Here is a 21,003-nt window from a genome sequence, read left to right on the forward strand (position 1 = left end):
ATATATTTTCTTTATTTAAGTTCACGACTTAAAAAAAAAAAAATTAAACGAAATAAAATAAAATATATATATTATACATGACGCCAAGGTTGGGTCCTGGACAGGTACTATAGATCAACAATATTTGGGTTGTGGTCCCTTTAACCACTTACAGACCGGACCATTTTGCTGGTCAAAGACCAGACCACTTTTTGCAATTCGTCACTGTGACGCTTTAACTGACAATTGCGCGGTCGTGCGACGTGGCTCCCAAACAAAATTGACGTCCTTTTTTTCCCACAAATAGAGCATTCTTTTGGTGGTATTTGATCACCCCTGCGGTTTTTATTTTTTGCGCTATAAACAAAAATAGAGCGACAATTTTGAAAAAAAATTGTTTTTTACTTTTTGTTATAATAAATATCCCCAAAAAATATATAAAAAAACATTTTTTTCCCTCAGTTTAGGCCGATACGTATTCTTCTACATATTTTTGGTAAAAAAAAAAAAAAATCGCAATAAGCGATTATTGATTGGTTTGCGCAAAAGTTATAGCGTTTAGAAAATAGGGATAGTTTTATAGCATTTTTATTAATAATTTTTTATTATTTTTTTTTTACTAGTAATGGCGGGGATCAGCGATTTTTATTGTGACTGCGACATTGTGGGGGACCCATCGGACATTTTTGACACATTTTTGGGACCATTGTCATTTATACAGTAATCACTGCTATATAAATGCAGTGATTCCTGTGTAAATGACACTGGCAGTGAAGGGGTTAACCAGTGGGTGGCAGTGTAGGGGTTAAGTGTTCCTAGGGGTGTGTTACTAACTGTGGGGGGGGTTGGGCTTTCATTTAGTGAACACTGATCTCTGCTCCAATCACATGGAGCAGAGATCAGCGTCACTAGTTGCTAGGCAGAATGGAGAAATGCTGTTTACACGGCATTTCCTCCATTCAGCCGTCCCGTGAGACGATCGCGGGTATGCCTGCGGCGATCGAGTCCGCGGGTCCCAAAGTAAAAAATACATAGAGATAGGGAATTTTATAGGTAGAAAAAAATTCAAATATATAAAAAATATTCCTTTATTCTAAAGCCGCGTACACACGGGCGGACTGTATGGCCTACTTAGTCTGTCATACAATCCGACGGACAGTCCGTCATACTTTCGATTGAACGGACTTGACCACACACGGATTAAAAAACAGTCCGTCGAAAGCTTGCGCGATGACGAGTACAGCACGTACGAAGGGACTAGAAATAGGAAGTCCAATACACAGCAATGCAACCTTCCGCCGTGTAAATCCTTTCTGAGCATGCGCCATTCTTAGTCCGTCGAACTAGCCTACTGACGAGCGGATTGTCCGCTGAAACCAAAGTATGACGGACAGAATTTCGAAAATTCCGAAATACTTAGTACGCCAGACTGCACGCTGAAAAAGTCAGCTGAAGTGTGTTTCGACGGACTAAGTAGGCCATACAGTCCGCCCGTGTGTACGCGGCATAAGAAGCACAATAACAATTTATAAACAAATGAAAAAGAAAAGGAAATACAGATTAAGGTTAATGCAAATAATTGTATAGCTTAAACAACACAGTGGTTTAAGGGGGACTTCCTGACATGTTTCGCCCCTAAAACGGGCTTCCTCAGGGGATGCTGGTCATTTGTAATGTGCTTTCTGTAGCTTCTAAAAAGGACCAGAAACTGCCAGGATACCTAGATTTATCACTGTGCAATCAAGCCAGCCACAGCACCTAAGAGAGAAGCCCTGCCAGACACTGGAACTCGCAAACCTGCATTATCTTCCGCAGAATCACAGAGGTTGGTTCCTGTCCCAATAATGGGGGACATACAGTGTTGGCGATGTCGGTCCTAGGGGCATACCTGGACACAATGCCCACTTCAGGAGGAGCCTATGGATTGCGGGACTGGTTGGAAAAGCTCCTTCTATGTGCAAAGAACATGTACCACTCATCTTGATCTGGCTGCAGGATGGTTTGAGTGTTAAGTGTGGGTGAACCACCTTCCTGCCAGGGCTTTAGTGGACTCTGGTAGCATGGTGACGCTGGTACATGCCAGGGTGATCGGAAGACTCAACCCTATATGTAAGACTCTAGGGGTAGTGTGTATACATGGGGACACCAGGGATTACTCCCTGATTCCAGTGACTGTTTCCTATGGCTGTACCTCAGTGACATAAGAGGTTGGGGTGGTAAGAAATCTGATACATGACATCATAGTGGGGCATGACTGCCCATTGTTTATTGAACTGTAAAACCAGGTACAGACGGGGCTGGAAGGACAGCCAGGAGAACTGGGGACACTGGACCTTTTGGGACCAAAGCTTGAGGGGTCTGGTCCAGAACAACCTGCAACACACACCCATAATGTTGAGATACTTGTTACTAATAAGGACATTTCAGAAAATATGAATATAGTTGATAATGCTCGTCTTTAAGGTCTCAAGACCGAATTGACCTGGGGGGGGGGGAATCTCTCTGCTACAGGTCATGTTGGGGGAGGACGAAGAGGAATCTTCCCCATTGCAGACCGTGGTTGAGGAGGATGAGGGGGAAACTTCCTCTAGGCTAGTGCATGTTCAGGGGTGTATTTGGCACCGTGCAGCTGCAGGATCCCACTTTGCTCAATGCTCGGGAGCAGGTTTCATTTATTAATGGCATCCCACAAGTGCCCAGTGCCAAACAAAAAGGTTTCCTCACTTTGCATTGAATGGGGACTTGCTTTATAGAGGGGAAACTATGAAGCAGTTGCTGGTTCCCCAGTCGTATTGGTGGATGCTCCTTGATTTAGCCCACAACGATGCACTGGGGGGACACCAGGGGGATGAAAAAACAGAAGCCAGGATAACTGACAGGTTTTACTGGCCAGGGGTAAAGGCTGAGGTGAAAAGGTACTGTGCATCCTGCCCCAATTGCCAGTTAACCACCCTGGTGTCCCACTACAGAAACCCCCTGCCCATAATTGAGGTGCCATTTGAATGGTTTGCTAGTAAAGCCCTAGTGAAGTCAGCCAGGGGACTCCAATATATATTAGTAGTCCTGGATTACGCAACTAGGTATCCTGAATCGGTCCCTTTAACGAAAAGTTCCTCTAAGTCCATTTCCTGGGAGTTTCAAATGTTTTCACGAACTGGGTTTCCCAAGGAGATTTTGATGGACCAGGGCAACCCTTTCATGTCAAAGGTGATGTCGAACTTGTGCAAACTGTTTCAGATCAAGCAGCTGCAGACGCCCATCTATCACCCTAAGACAGATGGCCTTCTTGAGAGGTTTAATAAGACCCTAAAGTCAATGTTAAAAAGAGTGGTCCAGAAGGACGGAAAGGACTAGGTCATGTTGCTCCCTGCCCTGTTATTTGCCATACTAGAGGTTCCACAGTCATCCACAGGTTTCTCGCCATTTGAACTGGTATACTGGCGAAGACCCAGTGGACTGCTGGATCTAGCAAAGGAAACCTGGGAAATTGAGTCTTCACCACACAAAACGGTGGTAGAACATATCACTCAAATGCAGGAGAGGGTGGCTAGAGTGATGCCATTAGTGAGGGAGCATCTCCAGAAGGCCCAGGATGCCCAGAGGAGGGTGTACAACTGGTCCGCTAATATCAGGCAGTTTCAAGTGGGGGACCAGATGGCTGTTCTGATTCCCACAGTAGAGAGCAATTTTTAGCCAAATGGCAGGGTCCATTTGAGGTGGTGGAAAAAGTGGGTGAGGTGAACTACAGGGTGCACCAACCTGGTAAAAGGAAACCATACCAAATTTATCACATCAGTTTGTTAAAACCCTGAAGTGATGGAGAACAGGTGTCTGCTGTGGTAGGTGTCAATGCAGGAGACCCTGCTGGAATTGATCTGGTGCAGGTTGCTGCTACCCTCTCTAAGCCTCAAACCCAACAAATGAAGGAGTTTCTACAGAGAAACAGAGCAATGTTTTCAAGGTTACCTGGCCTCACCAATGTCATTGAACATGACATAACAGAACCCAATGTAAGAGTCTGGTTAAAACCATAATCGCATCCCAGAAGCACATAGGAAGGCAGTGTCTGAAGAGGTGAGAAGGATGAAGAATCGCAGAGTGAATGGTCGAGTCCAATAGGTTTTGTATTGAAACTCAATGGCACCCTGCGTTTCTGTAATGACTTTAGGAAACTTAATGAAGTGTCCAAATTTTATACCTATCCGATGCACCGGGTAGATGAGTTAATTGAAAGGTTGGGTCCTGCCCAGTACATCACCATGTTGGACCTCACAAACGGGTACTGGCAGATTCCCCTCACCAAAAGATGCCAGAGAGAAAACAGTTTTTTCCACTCCTGAAGGCCACTTCCAGTATAAGAGAATGCCATTTGGCTTACACTCTGCCCCTGCCACATTCCAAAGGTCAATGGACAAAACGTTATGCCCCCATCAACAATACACATCTGTCTACCTGGATGATATTGTAATTTTTATCACTGATTGGGAGTCCCATGTTCTCCGGGTTCAGGCAGTCATAGACTCACTGAGGAAAGCAGGGTTCACAATTAATCCTGAAAAATGTGCGGTTGGGATGGAGGAGGCCAAATACCTAGGGTACATTGTGGGTGGGGGGCTAGTGAAACTTCAGTTGAATAAGGTAGAAGCCATACAGAACTGGCCCTGTCTACTAATCAAAAAGCAGGTCAGAGCATTTCTGGGCATAGTCGGTTACTACCGACGGTTTGTCCCCAACTTTGCCACCATTGCTGCACCATTGACTGACTTAACAAAAGGCGAGAAGTCAGTAATGATCAAATGGAATACAGATGCTGAAGAAGCCTTTCAGAAGCTTAAGGTGGCATTTTGCCAGCATCTGGTGCTTGTGGCTCCTGATTTTGTGAAAGAGTTTGTGGTGCCGACAGATGCCTCAAGTGAGGGCTTAGGAGCAGTATTGTCTCAAGAGGTCAATGGGGGAAGAGCACCCAGTAGTTTTTCTAAGTAGGAAGCTGATGACAGCGGAGAAAAACTATGCTGTGTTAGAGTCCCTCCCTGTGATATTTTCTCCTAGGTAGGAGGTTTTGCCTGGTGTCAGACCATGCCTCATTGACCTGGATGAGACAAATCAAGCACACCAATGCCAGGGTGACAATCTGGTTCCTTTCTCTCCAGGAGTTTCATTTCAGGGTAGAGCACAGACCCGGGAGAACACAGACTCTCCTGAGTCCATTGTATGGTGGTGAATGGTGTCTTCAACACCTCCGTGAGACGGGGGGGGGGGGGGGGGGGGGCATGTACAGGACAACAAGGTTGAGTCCTGGATGGGTGCTATATATCACCAATATTTGGGTTGTCGTCCTTTTAAGGGAAGTGTGATAGTATTCAGGGGGGTCACCCAGGATGGGTGAGTTCTCTCTGTGTTACTAAAGAGATATTTGGGACCTGGAATTTTGGAGGCTCTGAAGTGATATTCAGGTGGGAAAGAGCCTCCACCCCTGACTATTTTGTATTTTTGCTTCTGTGCTGCTGGAAGACTTATTTTGATTTACTTGCTGAAAATAAAAGCCTTTAACTACTTCCCACCCGGCCAATGTATATAAACGGCTTGGGTGGGAGCCTCCTCCTTCTGACTGGACGTCCGGGAACATCCTTCAGAAAGAGGGGGACCGCGCCGTCATGTGATGTAAACAAACAGCCGGTTGCTAGGCAATCGGCTCTCCTCACACGGAAGTCGTCGCTGAGGAGAGGAGAGCAGATCGCTGCAGCTGGCTGGTGATCAGTGAGTATGAGCTGTTTTTACAGCTTTTTACTCACTGATCACCAGTCTAGTATAAAACACACATCCCCAAATAAAATTTTTTTTAAAAAACACACACACGACATGTCCCCCACATATGTCCCACTAAAATCACATGTCCCAATGATTATCTGCACACATCTGTACATGATCATTTGCGTACATATGTCCGTGATCACACAAACCAATTATACACTTAACGTAATTTTTTTTTACCAAAAACAGAATACATTTTGGCTTAAGTTTACGACAAAATTAGATTTTATTGGATTTCTTTGAAAACAGAAAGAAGAAAATATAGTTTTTTTCCCAAATTTCCACTTTTTGCGCTTATATCTCAAAAAAACAAAAAACAGAGTCGTGAATAAATACCACCAAAATAAAACTATTTGTGCGAGTAAAATAATGAAAAATTTATTTGGGTACAGTGTAGCATGACCGTGCAATTGTCATTGAAAGTGCAAAGGCGATGAAAACTGAAAATTGGTCTGGGAAGGAAGGGGGCGAAAGTGCCCTGTATTGTAGTGGTTAAAGTTTACCGGCTTTGCACTTGGTCCTGTGGAGCTACAATCCCTCAACTTTAAATTAATATATATATATATATATATATATATATATATATATATATATATATATATATATATATTTGGAGGTTATTTAGCCTCTGTGTAGAGCACACCAGTGAACAGAGTCCACGGCAGTTATGCCATTTAAGCGCTAGCCCACTTTTATTAAAAGTAAAACACAGGGGTTTCAGCTTTCAACAGCAACAGCGTAATAATAAAAATGAAAAATGCCAAGCCACCTGGCTCGCCTCAGCAATACCACCATTCAGGCTTACACTTCAGCCCTCTTATCCCTATAACAGGGATGTTGTACAACTACTGTACCTCTTTTTTATTCTTCTTTGCTGCTCAGCCCACAGCTTTGGGCCCTCTGATTATGGCTGGCAGGCAGGCAGGCAGGCAGGCAGGCAGGCTTCTTGCTTGCCTGGACTCCTCGGGAGGGTGGATCCCAGAACCCTGGTCTTGGCTCTGTTATAAGCCCAGGACCCACCTGTGCAATCAACCAGCCAGACTTCTGGCTGTTCCCAAAACCCAGTCCCAGGATTGGAGATTCCGTCCCACCCATAACACTATGGAATCTCCGGGCTCCAGGTCCCAAACTGGATTTTTGAAAACAATGAGGAAACTGAAAAGCCAGTTTCCTCTCAAACAAACAACTCCCCTAGAGCCCCTCAACCTGCCTGGTTGAGAACCCTGCATCCTTCCGCTGGTGGGGTACTATACTACCACAATATATATATATATATATATATATATATATATATATATATATATATATATATATATATATATTATGCAGGGCCGCCATCAGGGGGGTACATCCCACACACTTGTAAGGGGCCCGAGAGTCTAGAAGGGCCCTGCTGTCTGGAGGAGATGAGAGAAGGTAAGGAGGACTGCATGAAAGCTCTGTGGCTGCGTTGGCTTTCAGAATGTGAGTGACTCAGCAGCTGCTGCTGTGTCACTGACATCGGGCTCTTTGCTGCCACCTCTAGTAAATCCCAGCATGTGCACTTCTCGTGTGTTTTGCACAAGAGCTGGGACCAGGAACAGCACCTTCCAAGTAAGGACTAATGTACAACTGAAGAGGAATGGGGGTGGGGTGGTGTACATGTGTGTGCCTGTGTGTGTGCCTATGTGCATGTGTACATGTTTGTGTCTGTGTACATAAGTTTATGTGTGCGCATGTGTGTGCATATGTGCATGTGTACATGTGTGTGTGTGCCTGTGTGCATGTGTGTATGCCTGTGTACGTGTGTGTATGCCTGTTGTACGTGTGTGTGCCTGTGTACATGTGTGTGTGTGTGTGAGAGGGGCTTAGAGCATACAGATGTGAGGGGGCTGAGAGCGTACAAGTGTTAGGGGGGCTGAGAGCATACAGGTGTTAGGGAGGCTGAGAGCATACAGGTGTTAGGGGGCTGATAGCGTACAGATGTTAGGGGGCCTGGGTGTGTACAGGTGTGAGGGGGCTGATGGCGTACAGGTGTGAGGGAGCTGAGAGCGTATAGGTGAGTGGGGGGCTGAGAACATACAGGTGTGAGGGAGTTGAGAGAGAACATATGTGAAGAGGGGCTGGGAGCATACAAGTGTGAGGGGGGCTGCGAGCGTACAGCTCCTGGTTTGTGATGTCTTTTGGGCAAAATATAAATATGAAAGCATTGATGACTTATAATACACTGTTCATTATCATATATGACGTTGTAAGTGTTAAAATAAAGGTGTGTGCATGGAAGGACTTGATGGGATGGCTAGTGGGTGGATTCGGTGGGACGGCCAGTGGGCAGGCCCTGGGGAATGTTGGCGGTCAGGCCTGGGGGGGCCCAGGCCTAAAGCTGTCTAAGGGGCCCCACAATTTCTGATGGCTGTTCTATACACATATACACACAGTATCTCACAAGTGAGTTTACCCCTCACATTTTTGTAAATATTTTATTATATCTTTCCACATAAAAATGACACTTTGCTACAATGTAAAGTATTGAGTGTACACCGTGTAACCGTGTAAATTTGCTGTCCTCTCAAAATAACTCAACACACAGCCATAAATTTCTAAACAGATGGCAACAATATGGAAAATTGTTATCAAATACTTACCGTAATTTTCCTTTCCTCATGTTAGCACACCATGGGTTAATCCTCCGTAGGTAACCCCAAGGACCACCTCCAATAGATAGAATAAAAGTCCCACCCTCCTAATACCACTTAAGGACTGAGCCTGTGTTGTTTACAAGTTAAAAACATTTTTTTTTGCTAGAAAATTACGTAGAAACCCCAAACATTATACTTTTTTTTTTCTAACACGCTAGAATAAAATGGCTGTCGTTGCAATACTTTCTGTCACACCGTATTTGTGCAGCGGCCTTACAAGCGCACTTTTTTTGGAAAAATACACTTTTTTGAATTAAAAAATAAGACAACAGTAAAGTTAGCCCATTTTTTTTATATATTGTGAAAGATAATGTTAAGCCGAGTAAATTGTAGGCCAACATGTCACGCTTCAAAATTGCGCCCGCTCGTGGAATGGCGACAAACTTTTACCCTTAAAAATCTCCATAAGTGACACTTAAAAAATTCTACAGGTTGCATGATTTAAGTTACAGAGGAGGTCTAGGCTGAGAATTATTGCTCTTGATCTACCGATCGCGACGATACCTCACATGTGTGGTTTGAACACTGTTTTGATATTCGGGCGCTACTCACATATGTATTTGCATGCAAGCTTATTTATTTTACCTTTTATTTTTACACTGTTCTTTTAAAAAAAATTGTGTCACCTTTATTTCTAGAAAAAAAGCATGACAGGACCTCTTAAATATTAGATCTGGGGTAAAATAGACCTCAGAACTCATATTTACACTTAAATGCAATAAAAATAAATAAATAAAAAACTGTAATTTAAAAAAAAAAAGAAAAATGTCCCTTTAAGAGCTATGGGTGGAAGTGGTGTTTTGACTTCGCTTCCGCCCTGCATTGTTATGGAGATGGGTGGGGGCTCTTCCCCCTCACTCATCTCCATGTCCAGCAAGGGTGAAGATCTGATCGCCTCCTCCGCGGCCGATGGCCCCAGTAAGCGATAGAGGGCACCGGAGCGCGGTGGGAGGGGCCCATCTCCCGCTACCGATAAAAGTGATCCTGCCGCAAATTCTTGTAGGCTAGGGTGATGACGCTTGATACCCAGAAAGAGATCATTCTTGATGTTGCCGCCTCACCCCTTTTGGCGCCCACTGGGAGGAACTGAGATATACGAAGAGACCTTATGCATGTCCTATGGACGTGCCCCAAACTGAACCAATACTGGTCCTCCTGGTATACAAAAGCTTAAATTACCTTTTCTCCTTAGGTGTGCATAACTAATCCACATTCTATGATGACGAGGCTAGATCCCCTGGGGCACAGTAAGCTCCCAATGGGGTGCCAGAGGGGAGCCAGGCCAATTAGCTATCACCGGCCAGATCTACAGCACTCCAAAACGGAAAGAAAAATTAAAATCGAGCAAAGGACCAACAATCTGAACCTTCATAATCTACGTAATGTTTCCAATGCTGTTCAGTTCAGCGTTTGTTTTGCAGTTTTACTAGTGTGACTGTGTAACTGATCACCCCGTTATATTTACTCCAATTATCTCTTGTATTCTTGTTATTGAATTATTGAAAACCAATAAAAATCTATTGAAATAAAAAAATGCTGGGGTCAGAATGATAGTCTTTTCTATTTGTAGCATTCAATTTGCAACATGTCCTGATCCAGCGAAGCCAAAGACTGTACTTGTTGGTCCATACCAAACAATCCACCCCGCATTGGCCTGAGGACTTCCGGGAGCGGCGGATTGTCCATATCCAGGAGCAGGAGCAGGTAGGAGCAGATCTCTTCAGATACGTGGCCAGGAAGCTCACCAGATCCAGTGAGCCGAAATCCTCTAAGTGCATATGAAGATATTTGGTCCAAACATGGGAGAATTGTGTCCCAATTCTCATGGAAGCTATATGCAACCTTAGACCTCAGACTTGGAGCAGGTTGGAGAATGGCTTTTTGTGGAAGGATCACACAGTAAGGTTCTTTGCAGGACAGAGCCACCAATTCTGAAACTCTCCTTGCCAAGACTACGGTGACCAAAAACACAATTTTGAAGGTCATGGGCCATAAGGAGCAAAAGTCCGGAGGTATAAATGGAGGTTGTATGAATGAACTGAGGACCAAGCCGAGAACCCAGGGTATAAGGCATTTCTTTGGTTTAATGCAAATTTCAGCCTTCAGAAAACGCTTGATTAGGGGATCTTCAGCCCACCTATGCCCGGTAAGAGATGATAGGGCAGAGACCTGCACCCTAATCAAGTTATATGCTAACCCCTTATCTAGGGCTGACTGCAGCAAATCCAGTATGTTTGGCCGAGAAGGAGATTCAGGACAAAAGTGCTCGTGTTCAGTGAACTCTAAGAAATTTGGTCCAAACACGTTCATACATGCGGTTGGTTGAGGTCCTTCTGGCCATCATTAGAGTCTGTACCACCTGTGAGGAAAATCCCTTAGCCCTTTATTGGGCTGATTCAGCAGCCATGCCGCTAGTTTTAGTTTTGCCGGGTTGGCGTGTCGCCACTGGTTCTGGGTCAAAAGGTCCCACTTGGCTGGAGATGGGATTGGCGGGGCTGACATCTCTATGCCCCACTTCCTGAAAACTCGGTTGAAGTGACCACTTGCTGTGTTCGGGGAAATGTCTGCTCAGCTGATCTGCCAGTTGATTCTGACTTCCTGGGAAATATGCTTTTGTCAGGTCTTGAAGATGCTCCTCTGCCCAGGCAAAGAGGTCTGCTGACAGGTGAAGGAGCGTTAGACTCCTTGTCCCCTCTTGGTGGGCAAGGTAAACTACTGCGGTCTTGTTGTCTAGTAGCATCTTCACCCGTGCTCCTCGAAGATCTTACTGAAAGACCTGTAGAGCAAGAAAGGCTGCCTTGAGTTCCAAATAGTTTGATTGTTTGTATAGTGGGTTCCAACGGTCTTGGATTTCTTTTCCCTGACAATAGGCCCCCCAACCCGGAGGCTGGAGTCTGAGGTGTCCAGCCCACTGGGTTGAGGGGTACCCTACGGGATAGGTTCTCTGGCACGATCCATCAGCCTAGATCTTAACGTACTCCCTCTGGGATGTATATATTCTGGTTTTTGGATGACCTATCCCATTGGCTTAAGAAAGTTACCTGGAATGCCCTCATGTGTCACCTTGCCCATGGGACTACCAGAATTGTGGCGGTAAACATCCGGATCAGCACCATGCAGTCTTCGGCTGAGAGAAAGGTAGACCTCATTAAGCTTAGGGTACACTGGCGCAACTGATAAATCTTCCTGTCTGGGAGATACACCCATCCCGGAGAAGTGGAGAAAATTACCCCCAAATACTACAATGTTTGGGAGGGATAGAGTTGGTTCTTTTGACTGTTTATTATCCAACCAAAACTGTTTAGAGTCAGAAGGACCCGATCTCGATGCTCTCTGAGTTGTTGAGCGGAGACTCCCAGAGTAATGATATAGTCTAAGTAATGGTAAATTTTTATACCTTTCAGGCGAATTAGAGAAATGATGGAGAGTAGAATCTTCGTGAATACTCTTGGTGCAATACAGATGCCGAAAGGGAGGCATATGAATTGATAATGATGGTCGCAACCTCAAAAAACTCTGATGTTGCTTCCTTATAGGGACATTCAGTACACGTCTGACAGGTCCACCGAAATGAGCCAGTCGTTCTCCTGGACAACCTTCATTATGGTCTGAAGGGACTCCATCTTGAATCGCCCATTGAGGATGTAATTGTTCAGGCTTCTTAAATCCAACACAGGCCTCAAGGTCCCTGAAGATTTTGGCACCAGGAATATTGAGGAATAGAAACCTGCGCTCCTTCGTTAGAGACCTTGTGCTCCTTCGCCTTCCATTTGAGGATGCCCCACAGATGCCCAATAGGGTTTAGGTCTGGAGACATGCTTGGCCAGTCCATCACCTCTACCCTCAGCTTCTTTAGCAAGGCAGGTGTGTTTGGGGTCATTATCAAGTTGCAATACTGCCCTGTGGCCCATTCTCTGCAGGGAGGGGATCATGCTTGGCTTCAGTATGACACAGTACATGTTGGTATTCATGTTTCCCTCATTGAACTGTAGCTCCCCAGTGCCGGAAGTACTCATGCAGCCCCAGACCATGACACTCCCACCACTATGCTTGACTGTAGGCAAGACACACTTGTGTTTGTACTCCTCACCTGGTTGCCACCACACATGCTTGACACCATCTGAACCAAATAAGTTTATCTTGGTCTCATCAGACCACAATCCATGTCCTTAGTCTGCTTGTCTTCAAGCAGGCTTGAAGGCTTTCTTTTGCATCTTTAGAAAAGGCTTTCTACTGGAACAATAGCCATGCAGACCAAGTTGATGCAGTGTGCAGCGTATGATCTGAGCGCTGACATGCTGACACACCCCCCCACCCCTTCAACCTCTGCAGCAATGATATTTCCCATTAGACAACCTCTGGATATGATGCTAAGCATGTGCACTTAACTTCTTTGGTCGACCATGGCGAGACTTGTTCTGAGTGGAACCTGTCCTGTTAAATTGCTTTATGGTCTTGGTCACCGGGCTGCAGCTCAGTCTCAGGGTCTTGGCAATCTTCTTATAGCCTAGGCCATCTTTATGTGGAGCAATAATAATTTTTTTTAAGATCCTCTGAGAGTTCTTTGCCATGAGGTGCCTAGTTGAACTTCCAGTGACCAGTATGAGAGAGTGAGAGCGATAGCATCAAATTTAACACGCCTGCCCCCCATTCATACCTGAGACATTGTAACACTAATGAGTCACATGACACCAGGTATAGAAAATGGCTAATTGTGCTCAAATTGGACATTTTCACTTAGGGTAGTACTCACTTTTGTTACCAGTGGTTTAGACATTAAGGGATGTGTGGTGTTGTTGTTTTGAGGGGACAGCGAATATACACCGTTATACAAGCTGTACACTCACTACTTTACATAGTAGCAAAGTGTAATTTCTTCAGTGTTGTCACATGAATAGATAGAATAAAATATTTACAAAAATGTGAGGGATGTACTCACTTTTGTAAATTGAAATAATATCAAAACAAAATCTAAAATTCAGCTGGACATTCATAGAGTTGTTTGTTATTCTTAGAATTCCGAGTACAGAAAAGGAAATTAAAAAATAGTTTGGGGGAGTTAAATTCATTCCATTCATTTGAAGCAGTTATTGCTTCACAGTGACATAACAGAAATACATACAGTGCTAAAATAACACAACTGAGGGCCAACATTTTCTGGAATCGAATACCAAACATATCACACTTTAAAATTGCCTACGCCCATGAAACAGCTCCAAATTACGATACCTAAAATCTCCCTAGGTGATGCTTTAAAAGCCTTTACAGGTTACCAGTTTAGAGTTCTAGAGATAGAATAATTGCTCTCACTTTGATGTTTGCGGCGATACCTCACATGTGTTGTGCATTCTCAATTTATATTGCATGCGGGACTGATACACATGTTTGGATTTGCGCGCAAGCACAGGGGGGAGGGGGGGGGCGCTTCAATTTTTTTTTTAATGTTATTATTTTGTTTTCATTTTTTTTATTTTTACTCTGTCTTTATTTTTTTTTTAGCACTTTTTTGCTAACACAAGGGATGAACAACATCCCCTGTGATAGCATGGGCCATAGCAGGTCCTTTTTATGGAGAGATCTGAGATCTTTTAGACCCCATATCTCTCCTCTGCACTTCAAAGCATCTGATCAAACTGAGAATTGTTTAATTACATGCTTGTACAAACTGGTAAGTGTTTGTAAACAACAAATCAAAACTGGAAGTGACAAAATCCTCTTCGCTTCTGGCTTTTGATATCACATAGTGGGGGGAACATCAGTTCCTCTCATTATGTCCAAGAAATGAGATGCCACAAGTTGCATCCGTACCAGGCTCCCTGATTGTTTGGGAAAGCTACTTCTAAAAGTAATCCAGCGGCTGTATAGCCACTAGGATTACTTTTATGCCGCGTACACATGGTGGATTTTCTGACGGGAAATGTTCGAAGGGAGCTTTTTTGTCGGAAATTCCGACTGTATGTAGGCTCCATTGGACATTTTCCGTCTGGATCTCAAATTCTCCAACAACAAAATCCGCTCTTGCAAATTCCGATCGCGTGTACACAATTCCGACGCACAAAGTTCCATGCATGCTCTGATGCTCTGAATCAATTACAAGACGGAAGCGCTCTGTCTGGTAAAAGGATTCATAATGGAGATAGCACATTCGTCACTCTGCAAATTTTAAAATCTTTTAATGCAGCACATTCTCTTCTTCTTTAGAGGGCTAGAAGAATGAAGTTGTTTTGCTGCTCATATTCACACAGAGTTCTGACAACCTGATTTCTTTATTATTTCTCATGATCTCATGAATATATATATTTTTTTGTTTCCGTCAAATCTCCATAATACTGTTTTTCATTTTTTTTTAATCAAGCTCTCCATTTTTTATTTTTTTTCCCTAGTGCTCTCCATAATATTGTTTTTCCTTTTGTGTGTCACGTTACCAAAACACTTAAAAAATCAATTTTTTTTAACCTCAGGGAAGTTGGTTGGTGTTGGTGTCCTTTGTTAATTTGACATTGTATTTAGGAAATGTACCTGCCTACTCACAAACAAACTGTCCTTTTTTATGTAAAATACATAGGCAAGTATTTGTGAATACAAAATAGCCATTTATTATGGGTCATAATCAAATATAGTCGAAGGCAACGCTGGAGAAACTGGTGAAATTGGCAAAGCCTTTGTACCCCAGGGCACACATCAACTATTTTACAGACACAATTGGTAGCATGACAAGTCCATATAATAGTGAGCACAATCTGGTCCAGGACTACAAGAGATCAGGAACATCAGCAGATGACATATATGTCCCCAGGCTGTAGTCATACCAAAGCCTGCGTCTTTTGTTAGACCAGACTGAACCCAGGCCATCACACTCTTGTCTTCCTTCCAGGCTGTGGTTTTGGAGTTGTGGCAGGAGGTGGAGGAGGATGAGCATTGTCCAACTCACACAGGTGGGTTTTGGTTGTGAGTTGGCCCCTAAACCCATTATTTAGGGTCAGATACGTAATTTCCTCACAGATGAGGAGTTGGCCCTCCTCCATTTCCTGCATTTTGCTTGCAGCGATGCAGGCAAAGGCCTCTTGAAGAGTGGGGGTGTTTCTGAGGGCAGCATTAGTCTCCCGAATCAGCCCAAGCGCTGCCTCCTCCACTTTACTCCCCTTCCTGGGCCTTTTGGTTGAAAGGTGGAGGGGAGGGACCTGGGATTCTGCTACTGGGCCGGGCCACTTCCTGGCTGCCACTTACTCCTGCCACCTCCTGGCTGCCACTTTCCCTCGCCACCTCCTGGCTGCCACTTTCCCTCACCACCTCCTGGCTGCCACTTTCACCGCCTCCTCCTGGCTGCCACATCCCATGCTCTCCTCCTGGCTGAGGCTTTCCTGTGTATGAAAAAGGGACATAGTTTTAGTTTTTTATTCATCGGTCACGCACAATTTTTAGCTCATGACTGTTGCAAATTGAATGCTACAAATAGAAAAGACTATCATTCTGACCCCAGCATTTTTTTATTTCAATAGATTTTTATTGGTTTTCAATAATACAATAACAAGAATACAAGAGATAATTGGAGTAAATATAACGGGGTTATCAGTTACACAGTCACACTAGTAAAACTGCAAAACAAACGCTGAATTGAACAGCATTGGATACATTACGTAGATTATGAAGGTTCAGATTGTTGGTCCTTTGCTCGATTTTAATTTTTCTTTCAGTTTTGGAGTGCTGTAGATCTGGCCGGTGATAGCTAATTGGCCTGGCTCCCCTCTGGCACCCCATTGGGAGCTTACTGTGCCCCAGGGGATCTAGCCTCGTCATCATAGAATGTGGATTAGTTATGCACACCTAAGGAGAAAAGGTAATTTAAGCTTTTGTATACCAGGAGGACCAGTATTGGTTCAGTTTGGGGCACGTCCATAGGACATGCATAAGGTCTCTTTGTATATCTCAGTTCCTCCAACATTTATCAGATATGTGGGGATAGAATCTGGTCAAGGAGGCAGGGGTATAGTACCACCTTAGAGTAATTTTGACCGATAAATCTCACAATGTGAAACAACTCGAGTTTCTTTGTGTAGTTTCGCAGGCTTTGAGCCATTGAGTTGGAGTGAATTATTGTTATAAGTCTGTTTCCCATTGGACATGAGAGGTGGTTTTAACGAAGGTTTGTTTCTGGTGGAGGATGTTATAAAATAACGTAATTCCCCTTCAAAATGGACTGTTAGATATCAGGTAGGACCAAGCTGATGCATGGATCGAAGGTAGGGTGTTAGGAAGCTTGGATAGACAATGGAGGATTTGTAAGTATTGGTAGAAATCAGTGTGAGGAATGTTGAAGCCTTTTTGGATGGCACTGAAAGATTTAAGCGATCCTTGGGAGTATAGGTTGTGAATGTATTTTATGTCTTTTGCAAGCCAGGAGGTAAGAGAAATTTGGGTAATGAAGTGGTGTAAAGTCGTTAATGGAATTTCCACTTTAGATGTGGGCATGGTTGGGTAGTTATGGGTCACAAGATTCAGTCAGGTTTTAATTGAAAGTTTCATGGGTAAGTGTGATGGAATCTTTTGCCCCCAATTGAGCTCCGAAGAGCCATCAATTTGTTGGGCCATAGGAGCGGTAGGTGGACTCAGTGGATCCCCATATCGTAGTGGAAGAGGCAAGGACCATTCTTTTAGTTGAGTTAAAATAGAAGCCGAGAAGTAATCCTGAAAATCTATGTAGCCCACTCCCCCATACATTCTGTGTTTGATTAGTTTTGCATGGGAGCATCGGGATTTTTTCCCCTTTCAGACGTATCTGGATAGCATCGTTTGAAGGGATTTAAAGAAGTTGGAGGGTATAGGGATGGGGAGAGTTCTGAATAAATATAGGATTTGAGGTAGATGAATCATTTTGAACTTTAGTGAATCCTTTTGGTCATGGTGAATTAAAGATGAGAGGATATTTATGAGTCTGTTTGCTATGAGTTTGGCATACAATTTGAGATCTAGGTTTAAAAGTGATATGGGACAGAAATTCTGATGGGTATCGGGTTCTTTACCGGGTTTAGGCAGGGTGATCACTAGAGCAGATAACATTTCAGGAGGAAATGAGGATGAGGATGCAGCGTGATTGAACAGTGTGCATAGATGTGGGGTTAGTACAGTATTTAATGCTTTGAAGTATTCCCCAGTAAAGCCATCAGGCCCAGGAGATTTGCAGTTAGGTAGGTTTCCAATTGTTGCTTGTATTTCACTTTCTGTGAATGGAGTATTTAAACTCGCTAATTGATCAGCCATTAGCGAAGGAAGGTTAATATGGCTGAGGAATGATTGAATTTCTGCTTGATTGGGTTGGTGGTTATTTCTATCCCTTTGAAGGTTGTATAGTGCACTGTAGTAGGAGCTAAAAGCATCAGCTATGGCTTGTGGATTTATGATTTTGTTTTGGGTTGTGAGGTAAAGCAGATGTGATATTCTGTTTTTTAATCTCTGCCCTTTGATACGGCGAGCCATATCTTTCCCTGCTTTATTATTAGTGACATAAGATTTGGCCTTTAATTTTGATTAAGATTGATTTGATTGAGATTGATTTCGTATCCCTCAAGTAGTACTGAGCGAAGCTCATGTCGTAGTTTGAAAATTTGAGATTAAAGTGAAGGTTATGGGTGTAATTTATTTTGGGAGTCTACTTCAGCTATTTTAGCAGTTAGTTCATCCAACTTCTGCATCCTCCTTCTTTTCGTTTTAGATCCAAGTTGTATAGAGAATCTGAGAAATAGGAAGAAGGAAGCACCCACAATGCCACATCCGTAATGTATCAAGGGAAAACAAAGATGATACCAAATAGATATCAACAGATCGGACTTTTTTTTGCAAATATTATTTTATTAGTATTATGATTATCAAGAACATACATATGGGGAAAGCCCCAAAACAAACAGTAATAATTGAAACAAAAGAGGTCGCAGCCTCACAAACATGCTGTACATGTACTGGTATGGCAACATAGGATTCATCAACATAGCATGCCCTATCTTCCGGCCTTGTAGGTAACACCCACTTGGCCAGAGCCGGGAAAGATGCCCTTGCCACTTCATATGAATCAGTCATGCCGAAGCCTAATCTAGCGCCTCGGCATAAGGTCACCGTGAGCAGGTTTGGGGCCGCGGCCAAGAGAAAGAGTGAAGACTGAGATAAAAGTAAGAGAGTAACAGAAAAGAGGGAGAGATGGGGGAGAGAGGTGGGGGGGGGAGAAAGGGAGAGACAAGGGAAGGAGGTGGTGGGGATGGAGGGGGGGGATGGGAGGGGTGGGATAGGCGTTCCCAACGCGGTCTGCCAGATACAGGTAGTAAGTCAATTAGTTGCCAAACAGGGCTTTGCCCTCGTCTGAGTACACAAACGCATTCCAGAGAGACCAAGTCTTTCGATATGTTTCCTGCCGATCTTGGGCCGTAAGCACCAGGTCCTCCATTTTGTTTATATCTTCCACCTTCCGCACCCACATTGCCACGGAAGGCGGTGTCTGTTGTTTCCAGAGCAAGGGGATGCAGGACTTGGCCGCATTCGTTAGGTGACGTAGTATCGATCGTGTGTATTTCCCAGGGGGTATGTCTGAAACATGCAGTAAAAAGAAGGCTGGGTCATTTGGGATTTGCCACTCTGTAAATTTTTGAGAGATGGTCAGGACCGCTGCCCAAAACTCCAAAAGCCTGGGGCAGGACCAGAAAATGTGAAGAATTGTGCCCCTTTCCTTGCGACAGCGCCAGCAGCACTCAGACGCGTCAGGGTAGATAAGGTGCAGGCGACTAGGCGTCAAGTACCACCTGACAAGAATTTTATAGTTCGTCTCTTGTATTTTGGTGCATAGCGAGGACCTCAGAGCGAACCGCAGTATGTTATTAATTTGTGTTTGTGTAAAGGTGCGGCCTAGATCCACTTCCCATTTTGTGAGACCTGCGATGCGTGGTGGTTGTGTAGGCATATTGAGTAAGACGTACATTTTAGAAAGGGTTCAGGAAATCGGTTCAGTGTCAGAGCAGTATTCCTCGAATGTAGTAATTGGTCTGGCATAGTCTAAGGGGTTCGGGAGAGAGTGAAGAAAGTGGTGTAAGCGTGTGGCGTTCCAGAAATCCAGACGATACGGACCAGAAGGGTCCATAAGCTCCGGGATGGAAGTCCAGTTACCCCGTATTACGAACTGAGAGGCCGTAGAGAGATTGGAGTTCCGTAGCGACTGAAATTATATATTCGACAAACCTGGTGTAAATCTGGGGTTACCTAGGATCGGTGTCAACGGTGACACTGTGGTCGTCAGGGAATGGTGCAGTGCCGCCTTCGCGCCTTGGGAGATCGTGTTACCTATGATGGGGTGGGATTTCACCGCTCGCGGTAGTGCATCTCTGCACCAGAGAGCCGTCTTCAATGGAATAGAGCATTGTTGTTGCTCAATTTGTGCCCATAATTTAGCATCAAGGTTGCGGCCCCAATCTAACATCCTACCCAGGTGTACAGCAGAGTAATACTGCTTGACGTCTGGGAGCACCCAGATCGGACTTTTAAGGCATGGAAGCAAATAGGGAAGTAGAAAAAAATATTTATTTTATTGAAAATACAATATCATAACAGTGTTCAAAACAATATAAAAATCATATGAAATGATATCATTTGTACATTGAGCCCTTGTGTGTCGCGTCTACTCGTTTCGCCGTAAAGGCTTGCTCAGGACACGGAAAAAGGTTCAAAGACATAGCAAGGGAGAACAACAATAAATCTCACTATCTGAAATGAGATATATCAGAGTTAAAATTCAAAAACAAAGCATATATACATAAACTTTGCATTGTATGTCACATTTAAAAAGCATGTGTCCAACTATCCAAAAAGCAGGGAGGCAAGCATGATCAAAAATGAAAAAAAAAAGTGGAAATACCTTCAAATGAGCTGCGCCTCAAGTACAAATGTCATAGCAACCAGGACAGATCCAAATATATGGAGCGGTCAACCACACTGTGATAGAATGGACAGCAAGTGGCACATTTTGATGAGTACTAACATAAAAGAAAAAATTAATAAAAAGACGAATAAAAACCACCATCTAACTTCAGTATATTATGTATACATAATAGCACAAATTGGTTGTATAGACAGAATACCTACCAAACAGAAATTGATAGTTGTTTATAACAGGGGCAGGAAAGAAGTCTCAGTCAGTAAATTACCATCAATGGGGACGGCCAATAGAGGACATAATCCCATCCACATAAAGCTTAGTAGATGCTGGCCACACATAGTATGGCCAAACAGCATATAAAGACTAAAGGTAAAAGTCTGCAACGGTGAGAGAGACAAAAGGAATAATAACCAGCATGTAAACTGCCCAAATAAAGTAGGTATAGTGTCCAAATAAAAGTACTTACATTTTTATGGGGACAATAAAGCAATAGCATACCCCTGGGAAAAAGCCCAATGCTGTGCACACCTTGGGGCTGCGAGTGTGGGTAATTTATAGTAGGAGCTCACCTGTATCAAATGAGGCACACTAATCAGTGATCATAGTGAGCAAAGTGAATTATGG

This window comes from Lithobates pipiens, unplaced genomic scaffold, assembly GCF_037356315.1.
Source record: "Lithobates pipiens isolate NorthernLeopardFrog02 unplaced genomic scaffold, aLitPip1_a1.2 Scaffold_25, whole genome shotgun sequence".
NCBI lineage: Eukaryota > Metazoa > Chordata > Amphibia > Anura > Ranidae > Lithobates > Lithobates pipiens.